Source organism: Suricata suricatta, chromosome 3 (genome assembly GCF_006229205.1).
Source record: "Suricata suricatta isolate VVHF042 chromosome 3, meerkat_22Aug2017_6uvM2_HiC, whole genome shotgun sequence".
Taxonomy (NCBI): domain Eukaryota; kingdom Metazoa; phylum Chordata; class Mammalia; order Carnivora; family Herpestidae; genus Suricata; species Suricata suricatta.
In genome coordinates, this window is record NC_043702.1 from 14575172 (window position 1) to 14593920 (window position 18749).

An 18749-nucleotide genomic window follows, 5' to 3' on the forward strand; every position below is an offset into this window, starting at 1 on the left:
CATTCTGTGGACACTGGGATGCATTAGTGAACAATAATGAGGTTTTTTCCTTGTGGAGCTTCATAGTCTAGGTGTGAGTGTGTGTGTGTGCAAGCATGCACATGAGTATAGTTCAGGCCCAGACTTGATGAAAAAAATAAAAATTCTGAGGGCTACATTTTAGGAGATACATAAAGCCCTTAACACCCTTGGTTTTAAGATGCCCCAGATTCAGAATCCTTGGCCACAATAATTTCTAAATGTCCCTTTTATCTAAAAACAAAATTGTATTCATGGAACAGGTTTGAGAGATGTAGAAGTGATAAGGCCTCCAAATTCAGTATAATGTGGAGATCTAGTTTATCCTACTGATAAAGAGTTTGCAAAATAAACAATGGTCAAGTCAAACCTCTTAACCAACTCCTTCAATTCTGTCACAGGATTTCCTGAAGGTCCACTGGCCCAAGACACTGAGACAGACAGAGAGACCCACACTTGGAAGACGCTAAAGCTGGAAGGCACTTTGGTCATGATGTAATAGGGACTTCAATCCCTTCATTGTATGGAGGAGGAAACTGACATTCAGAGGCTCAAATAACTTGGCCAAGTTCCCACAGTTCGCCAATCACAGAGCTGGGATTACAGCCCCGATGTCCTAATTCTAGGTTCAGTCAGAGCATTCACGTAAAAATAATGGATATGTCAAAGGAAGATTGTCTATTTACTGAATCAAGGACCTATAGTTCCCTCTGAAACAATATACTGCTTCTTAATTCTGCCCCTACCCATTACCAATAATGAAACACCATTTTGTTTGTTGATTTTCCCCCATTTATTCAGAAACAATGCATTGCTGCTTCTTCTTCTTCTTCTTCTTCTTTTTAAAAATATCTATTTATTTTTGAGACAAAGACAGAGCATGAATAGGGGAGGGGCGGAGAGAGAGGGAGACACAGAATCTGAAGCAGGTTCCAGGCTCTGAGCTGTCAGCACAGAGCCCGACTTGGGGCTTGAACCCATGAACCATGAGATCATGACCTGAGCTGAAGTTGAATGCTTAACTGAGCCATCCAGGTGCCCCAATGCATTGCTTCTTAATTCTGTTTTATTAGTCAACAACAAATGATTTTTTTCACTCATTCAGCACTATTCCAGGCACCATGAGGAATGACAATATCATTCAGATATAGCCCTGAGCTCAAAAAGCTAAAAATCCAGAAGAGGAAACAAGACAGAATCACAAATAAGTATGATGTAGAGTAGGTCTTGGTGACACCATGAGATGCTCCCATACACCATGAGGTTCCAGAGGGGTGAAGTCACGTCTGCTTGGGAGAAAGGAAAGCAAGAAAATACATTCTAACTTCACAAAGCTTCAGAGGAAAAACTTCTGGAGTTCATAGAAATTGTTCAAGTCTTCAAATACAAGTTTTCTATTTATTAAAAAACAGATACTAGGGGCGCCCAGGTGGCTCAGTCGGTTAAGCGTCCGACCGGCTCAAGTCAGGATCTCACAGTTTGTGAGTTTGAGCCCCGGGTCGGGCTCTGTGCTGACAGCTCAGAGCCTGGAGCCTGCTTCGGATTCGGTGTCTCCCTCTCTCTCTCTGCCCCTCCCCGATCATGCTTTGTCTCTCTCTCTCTCTCAAAAATAAATGTTAAAAAAAAAAACCCAGAAACTATAATGGAAAACCAGCTGTTTCTTTAAAATCACCCAAACCAACTGTCTCTAACCATGGGACACATTTTCATAACTGGCAGCTGAGACTTTGAGAAAACTAACCGATCCTCTGGGCAAATGTATCTAACTGCACCCACGCTGACCTCAGCTGCGTTTATATTTAGAGTAAAATTAAAGTACTTAAATTCCATTCTCTCTAAATTGATACCTTCAGCCTTCATATTTTAATTCAGCCACCGTAATTGTGTAGGGGCCTTTTTAAATGACTGTGTTATATGAGTTTAATGAGACTTGATAGCTTGAAATGGAATAAATGCCTTAAAAAAAATCCTTCAATTCATTAAGTTATAATTTAGATGTAGTAAACATTATACTTTTTAGGTGTAAAGTTCCATGAGTTTTGGCAAATGGCATGCTTTAAAAAAAATTTTTTTTAATGTTACTTATTCTTGAGAGACAGAGAGGCCGAGCATGAGCAGGGGAGGGGCAGAGAGAGAGGGAGACACAGAATCTGAAGCAGGCTCCCGGCTCTTCAGCCTGACACAGGGCTCGAACCCACAATCTGTGAGATCGTGACCTGAGCCAAAGTCAGACGCTTAACTGACTGAGCCTTGTAGGCGCCCCACAAATGAGATGCTTTTTATTGTGATTTCCCCCAGTCAGATTAGCACAGTAAAGATGTGCAGAACCGAATGGAGAGAGACAAACTCCAAAGCAGTACTGATTGAGAGGAAACATGTCCAGGATGCTCCTTTTGTTTGTTTTAATGGTTATTTTATTTCTGAGAGAGAGAGCGAGAGAGAATGAGCAGAGGAGGGGCAGAGAGAGAGGGAGGCAGAATCTGAAGCAGGCTCCAGGCTCTGAGCTGTCACCACAGAGGCCGACACGGGGCTCGAACTTGTGAACTGAGAGATCAAGACCTGAGCCAAAGTCTGATGCTTAACCAACTTAGCCTCCTAGGCATGCCTTAAGTTTATTTATTTTTGAGACAGAGAGAGAGCGCAAGCACTAGCAGGGGGAGGGCATGGAGAGAGGGAGATAGAGAATCATAAGCACACGGGGCTTCTACAAACCATGAGACCATGACCTGAGCAGAAATCAAGAGTCAAACACTTAACCGACAGACACCCAGGCACCCCTCCAGTATGCTCTGTATGCGTACTGCATAATCATACCTACCCCTCCTGTCTCTAGAGAAAATAATCTTTTATAATCTCTAGAGATGCGAACACTGCAGCTTGGAGAAGTCAAGCTTGGACCCAGGAGGGAGTAGTCTCTGAAGCCGGGAGAATTTCTGGCTTCTGTCATTAAGGAATTTACAGATTTGGGGACATTCACTTGGCCCATTAGGGCTTCATTTTTCTCACATGTATAAAAAAAAGCTTGGACCGACCTGCTGACCGCCCCCCAACACCTATAATTCCCTATCAGATCCCCACCATCTTGGTTCACAAGTAGAACTAAAACGTCTGACCAGCAGTGGCCCCAGGGCCCAGAGTCTCAGACCAACAGCCCCAGGAGTTAAAGAAACAAGTAGAAATGCCACACACGCTTGGACGGAGCCCAGCCTGCTCCCACACAGACTCTTCCACACTCTCTCAACATGAGCGGCTGGCGCAGGGGACAAGGACAATGTCATCTTCTGGAGCTCAGGAGGCCAAAGAAACAAATGGCGAGGAAGTACATGGGGCCTCAGCCCAGCAGAACAATGTGGCCACTGTCCTCTGTTCTGGCTCCTCCTGTCTTGTCACATCTCCACGGACCACAGATGAAGAGATCTGAGTCAGCTGAACTGCCCTCATTCTGTCAGCCTTCAGCTCTGTGGTTGCCAAAGCATCCTTCCAACACATCACCCCCGTTTAAATGCTCCCTCCTCCCCCGACAGGTCTCAGTGACCCGAAGTTCATTATTGTCTGGTAGTTTGGGAGGGAAGTGTAAAATAAGATTGGAAAATAGGGGATAAGTATGCTTATCTCGCTCTATGCATAGAGTGAGGGGGTGAGGCCCTAGTTCCAAATTCTGACTCAGCTACCAAATGGCTGTGTAAATTGGGACACGTAACTATCTTTTTTTTTTTTCTTAATTGGGCCTGAAGTCAAGAAGTCGAGTTTCTTTCCCGTACAGTGATATTCCTTTGGGAGTGACAATGTTAAAAGACCTGATGAGGAGTGTGGCATCTTTCTGGCCATTACATCACCTCTGTACTTCACTCTCTTTCACTGTTTAAAGCAACTTTTATCCATGTAAACCAACAGAACATCATGCCGTGTGGACAGGTCCAAGATGCTGAGAATTTAGAGGCTAACCTAATAAGCTTAACCCGTTTCTCGTTTTTGCCTGTCGTTGGCTTGTGGTTCAGGGAATTTCAGTCAACCAGGTCTTCTTCGAGACCTTTATGTACATGGCGGTACTCAGCAAATGCTTGCTGATCATCTATCATGGGAACCAACTGATAAAGGCGAAAATGGCTCAATTCAGAATGGGTGATTAACATTGAAAAATCAAATTTTACAGGGTACAGTTCTTTTTGTAGTGGTACTATGTCTGACTTTTTTTAACCTTGGAATATCTAACGTATCCAAGGACTCAGTTTCTACATTTAGAAGACGAGTTTAATAATTACAACACTCTTTCAAAGACCAAGAGAGATAGGAAACATAAATGCTACGCGTAAGTCGTAGAGGATGGTTTTCTGACACATTGTCCTCCATGGCACTCAGGGTTAGGGCTAAGGCAGCCCAGAAGGCGTTCTTACTGCCCCGGGGACCCTAGCGTCAGAGACTCCAACCACCCCAGGCTTCTTTAAGCCACCCCCAGGGACAACGGGGTCAAGACGCCGTCACACCTGCAAAATCTGTATGTCAAGGCACACTTCTTGACAAGCTGGTTTAAACTTTCATACACGAGTACAAATGGAATGAGTGAATCATTTTACCTTCCTTCACTCAATGCCTTCATGGGGCACAGCCTAATCACCGAGGTTACATTATTTATGAAAGCAATACAATGACATATTTGGACCAATGGTGAAAATGGGAATGATTTCGGTTGCACAAAACAGAAAACTTGGCTTTTTTGCTCTTGCATAACACGGAGACTGGAGTTAGACAGTTACTGCTATTGGTTAGCATTTGTTGATGCCAGAGCTTTGGATTGGTGTCTTGGGAAATTCCTTTGGCCCTGCCCTTGTGGTTTCAAGATGGCCACAGAGAGCTCCAAAATGACATTGTCACATTGTCCAAAGGCATAATCTCTCATGGTACCCAACTCCATATTGTGAAGAGGACAACTCCCCAGAGGCCCCAAACCAGACTCCCTTATATTTGATTGGCCAGAACTGGAACACGTGGGCACTCTTAGCTTAGAGTTAGATTGAGAAAGCATGCATCTAACTTGTTTAGTGCGATGGCAGTCAGGAAGATGGGGTTTTGAGAAGTCAGTTAGTACTGAATAACTTATTGCTCTGCAAAGCATTTCTGGCTATAACTTAAAGGGAAAAATAAGTCTTCATTTCCCAATATCATCCAAACAAAATGACTTCCATTATTAATACATATAAACATTTTTTTTAATAGAGCATCTGTAATTTCTACAACATCTGCCAACTCCCTGTAGATATTTGGCAGCTTGGTCTATAATGGCTTACTCAGATTTCTTAAAATAGAAATTCTCACTTTCCCTCCTGAAAGCTTCTGGATTCTTCCAAATGCCTTCATGTCTTAAGTCTGTGAGCTTCCTCATAAACTGCCTCTTCTCCCTGATCCACCTGAATCTATTCTCGCTAATTATTTCACAGAGTCTTTTTTTCTTTTCTTTTCTTTTTTATTATATTTTTTTGTGTGGAGGAGAGCGCAAGTCGGGGAGGGACAGAGAGAGGGGTACAGAGGATCTGAAGCAGGCTCTATGCTGACAGGCTCACAGCAGTGAGCCTGATGTGGGGTTCAAATTCACAAACCGTGACATCATGACCTGAGCTGAAGTTGGGCACTCAACCGGCTGAGCCACCCAGGTGCCCCACGTGGAGCCTTCATATACATCTTGTGCATATCTTGCAAAGAAGTAGTCTTGATGATATGAGGCATTAACATTTTTTAATTAAGTTATATACAAAATATTTTAGAATGCTATTAAAATTAATGAAAGTCTGAGAATGTATTTTTCTGTAATCGGCTTGGATTAGCAAATCCAGTCAGCAAGCCAAGTATTGGTTTATAATGAAAAGCAGTAGCTTCTTCCTCCCCTCCCCCATTCTCCATTCCCACTTCCAGAGTCAGTAATTTTCAACTCGGGGCACCTGGGTGGCTCAGTCAGTTAAGCGTCCAGCTTCAGCTCAGGTCGTGATCTCACGGTTCGTGGGTTTGAGCCCCACATCGGGATCTGTGCTGATGGCTATCTCAGAGCCTGGAGCCTGCTTCAGATTCTGTGCCTCTCATTCTGAACCTCCCCTGCTCCTGCTGTCTCTCTCTGTCTCTCAAAATAATAATAATAATAATAATAATAATAATAATTTTCAACTCACTTGCCCTTTCCTTTATGTATATTTTTTAAAGTAGGCTTCAGAACCAGCATGGAGCCCAGCGTGGGGCTTGAACTCACAACATTGAAATCAAGACCTGAGCTGAGATCAAGAGTCAGATGCCTAACTAACTAAGACACCCAAGTGTCTCTCGTTTATGTATTTACATCTAGATTCTTTTTTTTTTAATGTTTATTTATTTTTGAGAGAGAGATAGAGATCATGCAAGGGGCAAAGAGAGAGGAAGACAGAGAATCTGAAGCAGGCTCTGCACTGACAGCAGAGACACTGATGCAGGGCTGGAACCCACAAACCGTGAGATCATGACCTGAACAGAAGTGAAACGCTTAACCAACTGAGCCACTGGGGTGCCCCTATCTATATCTACATTCTAAATTACATGCTTAAATTGCTATTTCGTGACTTTTTTGAGACTTCATCTGCCGGCTCTCTTCTAAGCAGTATGTGGATTTGGCTCCCTCTTACATTCCCACAACCATTTTTGTCCCCGCCCACCATCATTCCCTATAGTTATGTCACTTTCTTTGTTCTAAATGCTCTTCTTTACATAGTGTTCTGTTCTTGTTTTATTGTTGCGACATTTTCTCTTGTCTGTCTAAAGGTAAATTTTCTGAAGTTTCCCTCTCTCTCGTGTTCCTCATTTGTTCTATCTCCCATTGAAGGCTTTCTTGAAATGCCTGATGATTCTTGAATGTTCATTACTGACACCAAAATGCTGAGGAGCAGCTCTGTGTAAATAGACAGTTTATTGGTTGGTGGACCTCAGTCGATTGTGGTGGATGGAGATGCACATAAATTGGAATCTGTAGGCCTTCTCTCTTGGCTTAGTGGGTCTCCCTGTAGAGGAATTATCGATTCTCCTATCGGGGTGATAGAAAGCTGATGCTGAGGATAGTGGGAACCTATCATTCAGAATGGAGGCTGTCACTCAACATGTTTTAAAGACACCTCACCACACTATCCCTCTCTATTAGGTCTGGTATTCCCAGAGTGTAGAATTTCTCTAGAATTTCCAAGAGCAAAACTCTGGTGCTCTGCTCAGGTAGGAGCAAGAGCTGCTGGCATTAGGGTAGGCAATCTGAGAGACGGCTCCTTAAAGAGATTTTTGATGATCCTCTTTGGTTTTGATCCCTTCCACATCCGACTTCAGATAGCTGGTGCCCTCAATGGCTCAGCCTTCCAGAATCTTGCAGAGGGAATCACTTACTTTTTACTTGATGATCCCCCTTGACTCTCTCTGCCACTAAGTTTCTGCCTTTTCTGTTCTGGTGAGTCCCTTTACCACTTGTCCATCGTTTTCCATTTCGCGAAGTAGCTTGGACATCACTTTCCTCCTCTTACTCCTCCCCTGTTCTCTTTGACTTTTTTTTTTTTTTTGCCATTTTTATCCCTCAATTCTCACTTCAGAAGAGTCTCATGAAAAAATAAAACAAAGATTCATGCAATTCAGTTTGCCACGTTTAACTGAAAGTAATAAATGTTTAATTTTTAGGTGTCCAATTTTAGCTGGGCAGACATCCATTGGGCTACTTATGTATATATGTGAGGGTGTGTTTTTGGAAATAAGAAAAAAATACACATTTATATCTCAGGCAAGAGAAAAACTATACTTTCCAGCTTCCCTTGTTCTTGCTGCGTGATGTGGACTAAGTTCAGGCCAATCGCATGAACTTGGCAGTAATGTGTGCACTTCTGAGCCTGGGCCATGACAACTTGGCATTTCTCTGCCCTCCGTTTGCCCCGTGGGCTAGAATGTGGACGGGGTGGCAGCCAGCTTCAACTGTACAGACAAGGACAACACCCGAGGGGACAGTAGAGCAACAAATGGAAGGAACTTTTATTTTTTTTATGAAGTTTGTTTATTTATTTTGAGAGAGACAGAGACAGCAAGAGTAGGGGAGGGGCAGGGAGAGAGGAAGAGAGAGAATCCCAAGCAGGCTTTGTGCTGCCAGCTCAGAGCCTGATGCTGGGCTTGAACCCATGAAACCACAGGATCATGACCTGAGCTGAAACCAAGAGTTGGTCGCTTAATCGACTGAGCAATCCAGGCGTCTCAGAACTTTGTTTTTGAATAAACACACCCACCATCCTGGACTGTTCACCTCCAAGCTACTGCATGAGATGAATTTCTTCAGGCCTCTGTAGTTTGTGGTCTTTCTTCCACAGCAGCTTAGCCTGTACCCTAACAAGCCCATTCCGTAGTGGCCGGCGCACGCCTATGAATAAGGTGCCCACCTATTGCCTGTGGAGACTTAAAAAGATAGAGTCACAGACCCCGCCTTCCCAGACTCTGCTTGAGTCAGTCTGGGGTAAGGTACAGAAATCTGTTTGTTTTTTTAACCACCTAGATTTTTTCTGATACATTGTCAAGATTATGAACCACTGACCTTGCCCGATTTCCTATAAAACATTTTCCTTACATGTCCATGGTTTTTTTTCCCATTCCTCATTCATTTTCTGGAAGTCTCCATATTCTCTTCCCAATTCTTTTGTTAAAAGTCAAATAAAAATTTTTAAATGTTTATTTCTGAGGGGGGGGGAGGGAGCAAGCATGAGGGGGGAGGGGCAGAAAGAGAGAGAGGGGGACAGAGGATCCAAAGTGGCTCCGTGCTAACAGCAGTGAGCCCAACGCAGGGTTCGAACTCATGAACCGTGAGATCATGACCTGAATGGAAGTCAGATGCTCAAGCGACTGAACGACCCAGGCGCCCAGAAAAGTCCATTATGTGGCTGTAGTGGGCATTATTTTTATCTCTCCAGAATCTATTCACCCTGATTTCCTTTGGGGACCCACTTACCCTTTAATTCTCTGCCCATGTGGTTCAGAGAACCAGCCAGCCCCACACTCATCTCTAGCGAAGGGACACTCAACCACAGAGCCCAGGCAAGTCAGCATATCCCCACCTCTTGACCACAATGATGTGTTCAGGGATGGACACAGGAGCCAAGTCAGTTCAGTGAGACCCAATTCTAGGAACAAGAGCTCCTCTTCCTTTGGGAGTGCTGACCTTGTAAGATGTGTGCCGGCTGCTGCTGGTGCCGATCTTACAACCATTAAGGGAGTCTGACATTAAGAGAGGCCAACACAGTGGAGAGAAGACAGATGGAGCAAGACTGAGTCCCGAGGATATCATTTGAGCATCTGGATCCATGCCTGAATCCCTAGGCTCCTCAGTTACGTGGCTCAATTTTCTTTTATTAGGAGGGAGACAGTGCTGCCTATTATGTATATATAAGCACATATATGTATAAATTATATGCACATATTACATGTAGTATATAATATATAGCATATATTATAGCACATATATGCATATATTACATGCAACATATAGCATATGCATGTTACATGTAGTATATATAGTATATAGCATGTTACATGTAGTATATATAATATATAACATATATTATGCCTAGGTTGTATTATATGTATACATATGTGCATATATAATACTTTTATACATACAAATACATACACATGACTATAAAATTAACTGTAAAGTTCAAAAGAGAACAAACAGAGTTTCTAAGGGAATGAACAGGTAACATTTTAGAAATAGTTTCAAAAAAAAATCATTAGATCAACATATCTAATATATCACTCTTCTGTTTTAAACAGTATTTAGGGTAGTATTATTTCCGAATTTTCATGAAGCTCATACAAACAGATCTTTGAGCAATTATGCAAATGTTTGCGTTACAGTGTCAATAATTACCTGGTTACAGTTCCAGACTACATTTTAGAGTTTTCTCTGCAGGTCTGATCCAGTTTTGCGGTCATTATAGGGCAATTTAAAACAAAATTTGTAAAAATATATAAAGGTCTCCTGAGCTAGAGTATTAGCGATACAGATTTTCTGAGTTAAAGGCATCTGGTAAACTTTAATGTGCTTGTGACAAAGAACACGATTTGGAAGCAGAATTTGCTTGCTGACTTGGTAGGCTGAGCCTGTCATCACGTTCCGATATTTTATATTCTGGGTAGAGGGCCTATTTGCAGCAGCGCTGTGGTGCTCCCCCCCCACCTCCCCCCCGCCATTCTCACCCTTCTCTGGGGTCTGCAAATCAAGTCAGGTCAGCCTCCTGTTTTTATATAGCCTGCGAACTAAGAATGATTTTCACACCTTTGAATGGTTAAAGAAAGATCAAAAGAAGAATATCCCATGAAAATTACATGAAATTTGAAACTCCATGTCCATAATACAGTTTCATTGGCGCACTGCCACATTCACTCATAATAATCTATGGCTACTCTGGCACTACAGTGATGGAGTTGAGTTATTGACTACGCCATTTACTATCCTAGTCTTTAAAAAAAATTTTTTTAATGTTTTATTTATTTTTGAGTGTGAGAGAAACAGCGTGAGCAGGGGAGGGTCAGAGAGAGAGGAAGACACAGAATCCAAAGCAGGCTCCAGGCTCTGAGCTGTCAGCATAGAACCTGACATGGGCCTCGAACCCACAAACCATGAGATCATGACCTGAGCCAAAGGCAGACGCTTAACCGGCTGAGCCACCCAGGCGCTCCTACTATCCTAATCTTTACTGGAAAAGTCTGCTGTCCAATGCTACAGAGAATGAAAGGTTAGTAGTCCCTTTCCCAGCCATCTCTGCAGCTGGGGGTGACCCGTGGGACCTGGCTCTGACCAATGGGATGTCAAGTAAAGTTTGCAAGAGGGATTCTGGGAAAGACAGCAAGATTTCTAGTAAAGTAAAAAAAGAAAATGGACACCTTTCCTCTCCTTCCTGCTCTAAATGTCCCTGTAGTATCTGGAGGTGTGATTTTTTTTCACCTCCACAATAAACAAGCATGAGGTTGACCTTTCTGTTTGCTCTATTACTGGCTATGTTGGTTGAAGATCTAATGCTTCCCTGAGTCTCTGGAGGAGGAACTGATTTCGAGCAGTCTAGAGATTTTCTAAACCTAGTCTCAAGAATGGTCACTGTGGAAAGAGTAAGATGCTTCTCATGGGAAACTTTGTTTCTTCAGGAACGTGATCGTGGTCACAGAGCCCGAGACTCCAATGGAGGGCAGTTCAACTTCAGCCTAAGTTAATTCTGCCAAGGTTCCCAGGGTGGGGAGGATAAAAACACAAGTTTAAAGACTGTTTCAAGATTCAATGTGCTCATTTAACTGTGATAAAGATGTAAAAGTATCAACGATCGCTTGTTTCTATTGCTCAGTGGAACTTCTGTGTGGGAGAGATAATTTTATTGTAAGTGAATATTCAAAATTTTATGTTCTTATATTCAGTTCTCATTTTTATTAGGTTTTATGTGACAAGAGTCTCAAATCTCCAACAGAGCTATTCCACCTATGGTACTTCTGGGAACAAGGCATAAAAAAAATAAGATTTGAATATAGAGTTAAGTATATATTTTTATATAATAATTATTAATAATTGTATTATTTATATTATGGTTATATTTATATATATGGTTGTTTTTATTTGTATTAATATGAGTATTATATTATTATTTATAGATAAAGAAATATGTATTTAGTAAGTGAAAGGTAGAAAAAAAACTTACAGTAAAGTTTATGTAAAGTTTAGGGCATTTCCTAACATTTCAGATTTTTTTTAAATTATTTATTTATTTTTTAAATTACATCCAAGTTAGCATATGGTGCAACAATGATTTCAGGAGTAGATTCCTTAATGCCCCTTACCCATTTAGCCCATCCCCCTCTCACAGCCCCTCCAGCCTCCCTCTGTTCTCTATATTTAAGAGTCTCTTATGTTTTGCCCCCTCCCTGTTTTTATATTATTTTTGCTTTCCTTCTCTGATAACATTTCAGATTTCTAAGTATAACTTCAGTTTCAAAAGTTCCAGCATCGAAGCACCCCTTCATTAAAAGTATTTCAGAAATCCATAATGAAAGAAAATAATTTCTCCTTAAAGAAAGAGACAGTGAAGCCCAGAGAAGCCGGTCACCGACACATATACACCCCACACTCTCCACGGGACCCGGGCTCTGAGGGAACATCCACTGTCGTTAGTTTTGAGGCCACTCCAACAAGACAGTGTGTTAAAGAGAACTCATGACAAGAATCCCAAAGGTACAGAGACCTTCCAGAGCTTAAGAGCATCACTCACGTCAAACATACAGAAACAGAAATTTCAGAGTATCATAGGATACAGAGCCAAGTTGGAGATTCATTTTCCAAAAATTAGCTTAAAAGCTGATCTTTGAAGCATTAAAAAAAAATTTTTTAATGTTTATTTTTGAGGGTGGGAGGGGCAGAGAGAGAGTAGGGCCAGAGGATCTGAAGCAGGCTCTGTACTGACAGCAAAGAGCCTGATGTGGGGCTCAAACCCACAAACCACGAGATCATGACCTGAGCCGAAGTCAGATGCTTAACTGACTGAGCCACCCAGGTGGCCCTGGAGCATTTTTTTTAATAAAATGCCTCCCTGTCCTCCCTCCCAAAAGCTGTGCCCTCAACACCGGGGCTGTGAAGTATGCTGCCTTCCTGTCCAGAGTGCCTGAGTGTCCCACTTTGCCTGAGACGGGGGGGGCGGGCTCCCATGCTAAAGGCAGCAAAGTCCAAGGCCAACTGTGATGAGCAGATCAGCCTGATCCTGACTCCTCTGCCCGAGCTTTGCCTTGGGGCTCACCTTAAGTCTCCGTTATCCTGCCCTTTTCTCCATGCTCCTCCCACACTCCCAGGCGGAAGGGATGCATCTCATCACAGCCAAAGCTCTGGGCTGGCGTTTCTCCTGAGACACTTGCTTCCCTCTCTCTCCAATGAGATGGTCTTCTAGTCACGGGCCCAGAGATGGGAGCACATGGGTCCTGTGCCTTGGTTCTTTTCACCGAGTCGGTGCTTGGTCAAGATTGTCCAATTGACTGGGAAGATGTTCAGAATAACTGGACCCTAAGCACCTCTCTCCATGCAGCACTTAGACGTCTTACATTTACTGGCAGAAACACACCTTGCAGCCCGGGCCTTCACCCCGCCCTCCATGAGAATCTTTAAATTGCTGGAAGATGCAGGAAATTCCAATGGAATCTAGTAACCTCAAACAAGGCTGAAAGTAATTCTTCGGTGGCTTCTTGCCAAATAATCCTGGCAGAGACCATCCCTGATGGAACTCTCTGAATTAGCTGAAAACACATTACATACCTCAGATAGAGGATCAGACTGAAGCCACCGTGTCCGTTTCACAAAAACTAGAGCCCAGAGCAAAGAGAAATCACAGGCAGGATGGAAGAGAAATTTCTTTGAATTAATGGCCCTGGGGCGGTTTCTAAGCCTATCAAGATGTGGAAAAGGAAATAACCTCTACAATAAAGTCGGGCCAAAAGGATGTGGTAACAGCTTCAGAGCGATTCAAAAGTTCAATGTCAACAGTTCCTTATGAAAAGCATTTTCTCTGGCCACAATTGACCAGTAGGGCACGCTGCTTTGCATAAACTCTGTCATCCAAACATCTAAACTCAGCTTTGTAGCCAAGTCAGCCTCGTGGTTTGGTTCACGGAACTCTCAACAGTAATAGTGGAAACAGAGAGCTGTAAAGATCACAACGCCTATGGAGATGTGAACAAATACAATCTTGCCATTCGGTTTTCATTTGCCGATTTGAGCTTTGTGGAGTCATTGCTATCATATCATCTGTGATCTTGGCATAGTGATGGGGGCAGAGAGGGCTTTCAGGGTCTCCCATAATTTTCAGTTAAGATCTTCAACTGTCTAGCTGTGTAGGTAAGAGTTGAGTCGTAACAGAAATCAGGCAGTAGCGAAGGTCCGAATCATAGCGACCTGGTAAGGCTACATGTGGGCTGCGAATCCAGGAAATCAGTCCTTCACTTTGCCAGCAAGGGGCCAACAAGAGGACGTGACCTTCCTTCCAAGGAATACCATTTCCGAGATAACATCTCTCAGGCAGCACCAGATGTGCTCCTGTCGTCTGTTACTGAAAAGACCCTCAAGGACAGGGGCGCACCGAGGAGTGGAATGTGAACGCTCCTTTAACGTGAAGTGTAGAACCGTAAGATGTCTTGTCTCTTCCCTGAGGCTGTTCCTTCTCCACGCAGCGCCCTCCCTTCCTTTTCAACATTTCCCCACTTCCGTTGTCCTTGACCTTACCTCTGACAGAAAGCAAGCGTTCCTTAGTTGCCTTTTGCAATTTAACTTTGCCCTTTGCTTCCTCTGAACTGCTTCGGAGGCCCGGCTATGCCTGTGTCTCGTTAGACGCGGTAGGCTACTTCCTACAGGGACATTTGTCCCATCTCCTCCGTTTGTCATAATAATGGCACTACGTTCAGTCACCTTATGTAGTATTCAAAATATAAATGCAACTCATGTTTAGAAGTATAGCGCATTCCCAAATGAATCACATTTGCTTTTATTCCTGGTGATTTAAATTTTCCTTGATTTGGGTATTATTTCAATACCCGAAATGAATATGTATCTCCATATCAATGTTTCTATTTATATAGGTAATATATAAACCCTTCTGCGAATCCCACAAAAATTACTTAATATGATTTAACATTCTACACTTCTGGATTCGAGGTTATTTTAAAGTTAAGTGAACTTGAAGTGACAAATTACATAATCCTACTCTGACACAGTCAACCAATCTAAGATAGATGACAGCATTCCATTATGTTAGCATCACACATAAAATGTCGATGCCAGGTCAAACTAAAGGTCAAATCTCCTTTCCGTCTAGAGTTTTTAAAGATGTTGTTGATGAACTGGAGAAGGCAGGGAAGGAGACATCAAACTGGAGACATTTCTTCTGAAATTTAGAACATGCGGCAATGTTATGATGAAATTTTTTAAAAGGTACATGCAAACACACATACATATACACATGTGAGAAATAAAGTGAACTTAAAAAATACAGTTTGGAGAAACGACCTTTCTCCAACTAGTGCTCCGTGCAGTAATAGCTACCAAAAAAATAAAAAAGCAAGACTTTTAGCTAAACAGGTGTTCTTAAAATAACATTTTAAATGTTTAACTTAAACAAATATTAACCCACTGAATGGAACTTTGTTACTCTGTCCTTCTAATGGCGACCACGACATCTTGCCACCTCATGACTGGTTCTCGGGGTTGTTTCAGTGTTGGGAAGGGTCCCTGTGTGTATTGGGTCTACCTGTGGGTGTGTTGTGCTGGGGTGTGGGGGAGGGGCGTTCAGAAATGTAGATGGCTTTAGAATCATCAGTAGAGGGACCCACCAAGAACCTTAATAATCATGTCCCACCTTTTCATTCCATAGGTAAAGAATATAAGGTCACTTACCTGTCACACAAAATTAGTGACAGAGAGGATGGACCCTCCCCCCAGCCCCCCTAGGCTCCTGAGCTCTACATCCAAAGCATGGGCTGTGACTACAGGACCTGGCATCATATCTTAGCTCCACCCTCAACATGAGGGTTGCCTCAAGCAAAATTCTTAGCCTCTCTTAACCCCAATTATTTAAAAATTGTTTTTAATGTTTATTTTTGAGAGAAAGAGAGAGGGAGAGAGAGCAGGGAAGGGGCAGAGAGAGAGATGGAGACACAGAATCTGAAGCTGGCTTCAAGGCTCCGAGCTGTCACCACAGAGCCTCACGTGGGGCTTGAACTCATGAGCCGTGAGATCATGACCTGAGCCAAAGTCGGACACTTCACCGGCTGAGCCACCCAGGTACCTCTTAACCCCAATTTTTTATGGGATAAAAATAGTACTGATCTCACAGGGCTATTTTAAGAGTTAAATGTCATAATGTACATAAAATCTCCTGGCTCTGTACCTGGTACATTGTAGATGGCCAATAAATATTGATGGCTTTTATATGGTAATACTATTTAGTATTAGCCACAGTATTAATAAAATACTGGGAAAAGTTAAAGTCAAGCAGTGTTTTTACACAATAATAAAATAGCATGTTCTTTATCTAATAAAATAGTTTAACAGTACTGAAAACACCTGTTTTGATAACACCAGAAACACCAACAGCTCTCAAAAATCAAAGCGTAAACTCTGTCATCCAAAATGCTGGCATCAAAGGCAGGTAATTTTACTTCTGACACATGAAAGAAAAGAAATTTCGTTTTTAGCTTCTTCCCTTATTTTGCCTAGTGTGTGGCCGACTTGAGAGTATAAAACAGCTTTATTGAGGTATAACTCACATATTGTAAAATCCACCCAGTTGAAGAGAGGCGTGTAGGAGTTTCCAGAGTAGCTGCAGAGTTGTGTAGCCATCACCAGTCAAATCTTAAACCATTTTCATCACCCAAAAAGAAACCCTGTACCCATGCAGTGATTCCCCTGATTTGGAATCTACTGATTTTCTACCACCTTTTGAACAGTTCTGTAACTAACAAGTTTCACTCCTATTCTGACCATGGCAGCTTCCTGTCCTGTTTCCTCTTCCTGTTCTCTGCTCTGTTTCCTCCGGCACATCTGTACTCTTCGGTTAGCCCCACCCCCATTCTGTTTTGTCTGTTCTCTCATGCGGGGCATCTAAAAGCCTGGGCTCTTCGATAAGGGACTTTGTAAAGCTCACAGTTCTGCTGCAGCTCCCTTGCCTGTGTCCGTCCTCAAGTCCAAGTGAAGTCAGCCGGGGCAAGGCGTGCAAAGATGAACCATTCTACTCAGAAGAAACACCACAGCCACACATTTACAGCTTGGGCATAAAGCCCATTTATTGGTCACAACTTTATCAACCAAGAGCTTTGAAAAAAGCACACAGCAAACACGTACGATGTAGAAAATCTAAAAACCCACCACCTCCTGTGAAGATTTTAACAAGGAATAAACTGTTATTTCACAGTTTTGAAGTGTGTAAAGGAGGAAATCACTTAGAAAAATGTCTCCAATTAAAAAAAAAATGTTTTAGTGTTTGAGAGCGAGAGAGAGAGAGAGAGAGAGAGAGAGAGAGCGAGCAGGGGAGGAGCAGAGAGAGAGAAGGAGACACAGAATCCGAAGCAGGCTCCATGCTGTCAGCACAGAGCCAGACAGGGGGCTCGAAGTCACAAGATGGGAGATCATGACCTGAGCCGAAGTCGGATGCTTCACCAACTGAGCCACCCAGGCGCCCCTCCGATTTTTAGTTAGAGAATGAAATTGTTTCATAGAAACACTATGACTGAAGGTCACTGTGATGCTGGGGAAATTTCCGTAGCAATTTCTGTTGTACGGATACTAAGAAAGGGAGACAGTCACTTGAAGTCTCTGCACGTCCAGAGGTACACAAATGAGGACCGCAGAGGAAAAAGAAGTCTACAGATTAATCTGCATCTCCCACGAGGTGTCATCACTATGACAGAACAGGCAGAGATCAGAGAGAGGGAGCCTTCGAGATCATTCACTCCTAACAGGAAGGAATGACCCCACGTTACACTGCCAGTTGGTGGAGATCCAGAGGCTAAAGGGCTATTTGAAATAGAAGGCTGGAAGGTAGACAAGAGCACAGGTATGTTTTCTGGCTGTTTCCACATGACCATAGCCCGGACTGGACAGACGGAATCCAACCAGGAAGCTCCAAGTTGGTCTGGAAACAGACTGGGGGAAAATTATACAGCCCTTGGGAATACGAGAAGGTCAGATTTACCTTTATTCTCAGGAGAGCCTAAGAAAATTCTTAACCAGAGTCTAAGTGCTATAAAAAAGAAAGAAAGAAAAAAAAAAAGGAGCCGTAATAACCCAGCTGGATGAAGCTACAGTCAGAATGGGCTTGGGGGTTGAGGCTGTCAGCGAGGTGGCCTGAGCCCCACTTCCGCTTGTGTCTGAGCAACAGGGCTGCTCTGACCTGTCTTAACAGTCGCATCCTGATCAGGAGGGAGGATCCTTTGTGGGGTCTGTCACTCACCCTGGGCACAAAGCCCCTTGCCTTATCCTGCTGCTCAAAACCGAAGGCTCTAGTGGCTCAGTTTTTTCAAAGCTTGGACGTCACCCAGCGCACATCACCAAAATAGCTCTTGCAAAAAGGGAAAATCAACAATGTGGTATGCTGGTCTCAAAAAAGAAAAATGCTCTAGGTCCCAGGAAGACGAGTATTTTTCATCATCCTCTATGTTTTGACACTTCTGTTTTATAGGAGGATGCATGGGTTTATTCATCAACAGTTACGGACGAGCGCTGCCTTCTGTTCCACCAGAGCACACTAACGTGAACGTGGACTTGGTGCCAACTCACACTAAGCCATTGGGGTTCAACTGCTTCGTCTGCAGAAGGAGTAACTCGCCAACTGAAGCCCCTTCGAGCTCTAAAGCTTGGCTTCTAGGACACAGGTTAGTACCACAAGCCTTCACCGAGAGAGCCCGGACAGCCTGCTCCGTGGGGCCAGGATCCCAACATACACACGACACGGACTCTGCTACTGGGGAACCCATCATTCCATGCGTAAACTGGATTGGGACCGATCTTCTTTTTCTCATAGGCAGCATTAAGGCACTGAGCTCTGGGTGTCTGGGAAGGATTAATTAGCATTACTGAAATAGAAGGTATCAGACAAATCCCTTGCTTTTTTAAATATTCTCTTTGAAGGAACTCTCCCAGCCCCAGAAATAGACATTTTACCACTTAGTTAAAAAAAAAATACAAATCTAGT

The 18749-nt window shown here is 43.1% G+C and overlaps 1 protein-coding gene across 1 annotated transcript in view; it reads right to left on the reverse strand.

Moving 5' to 3' along the window:
* Nucleotides 1-14530: 14530 nt before the first annotated feature.
* The window catches only part of MOGAT1 (monoacylglycerol O-acyltransferase 1), a 43880-nt gene continuing 39661 nt past the window's right edge, over nt 14531-18749 (reverse strand). The window contains exon 7 of the transcript XR_003906455.1: nt 14531-14945. The gene's annotated coding sequence lies outside the window, so the exon portion shown is untranslated. The remainder of the gene's footprint in view (nt 14946-18749) is intronic.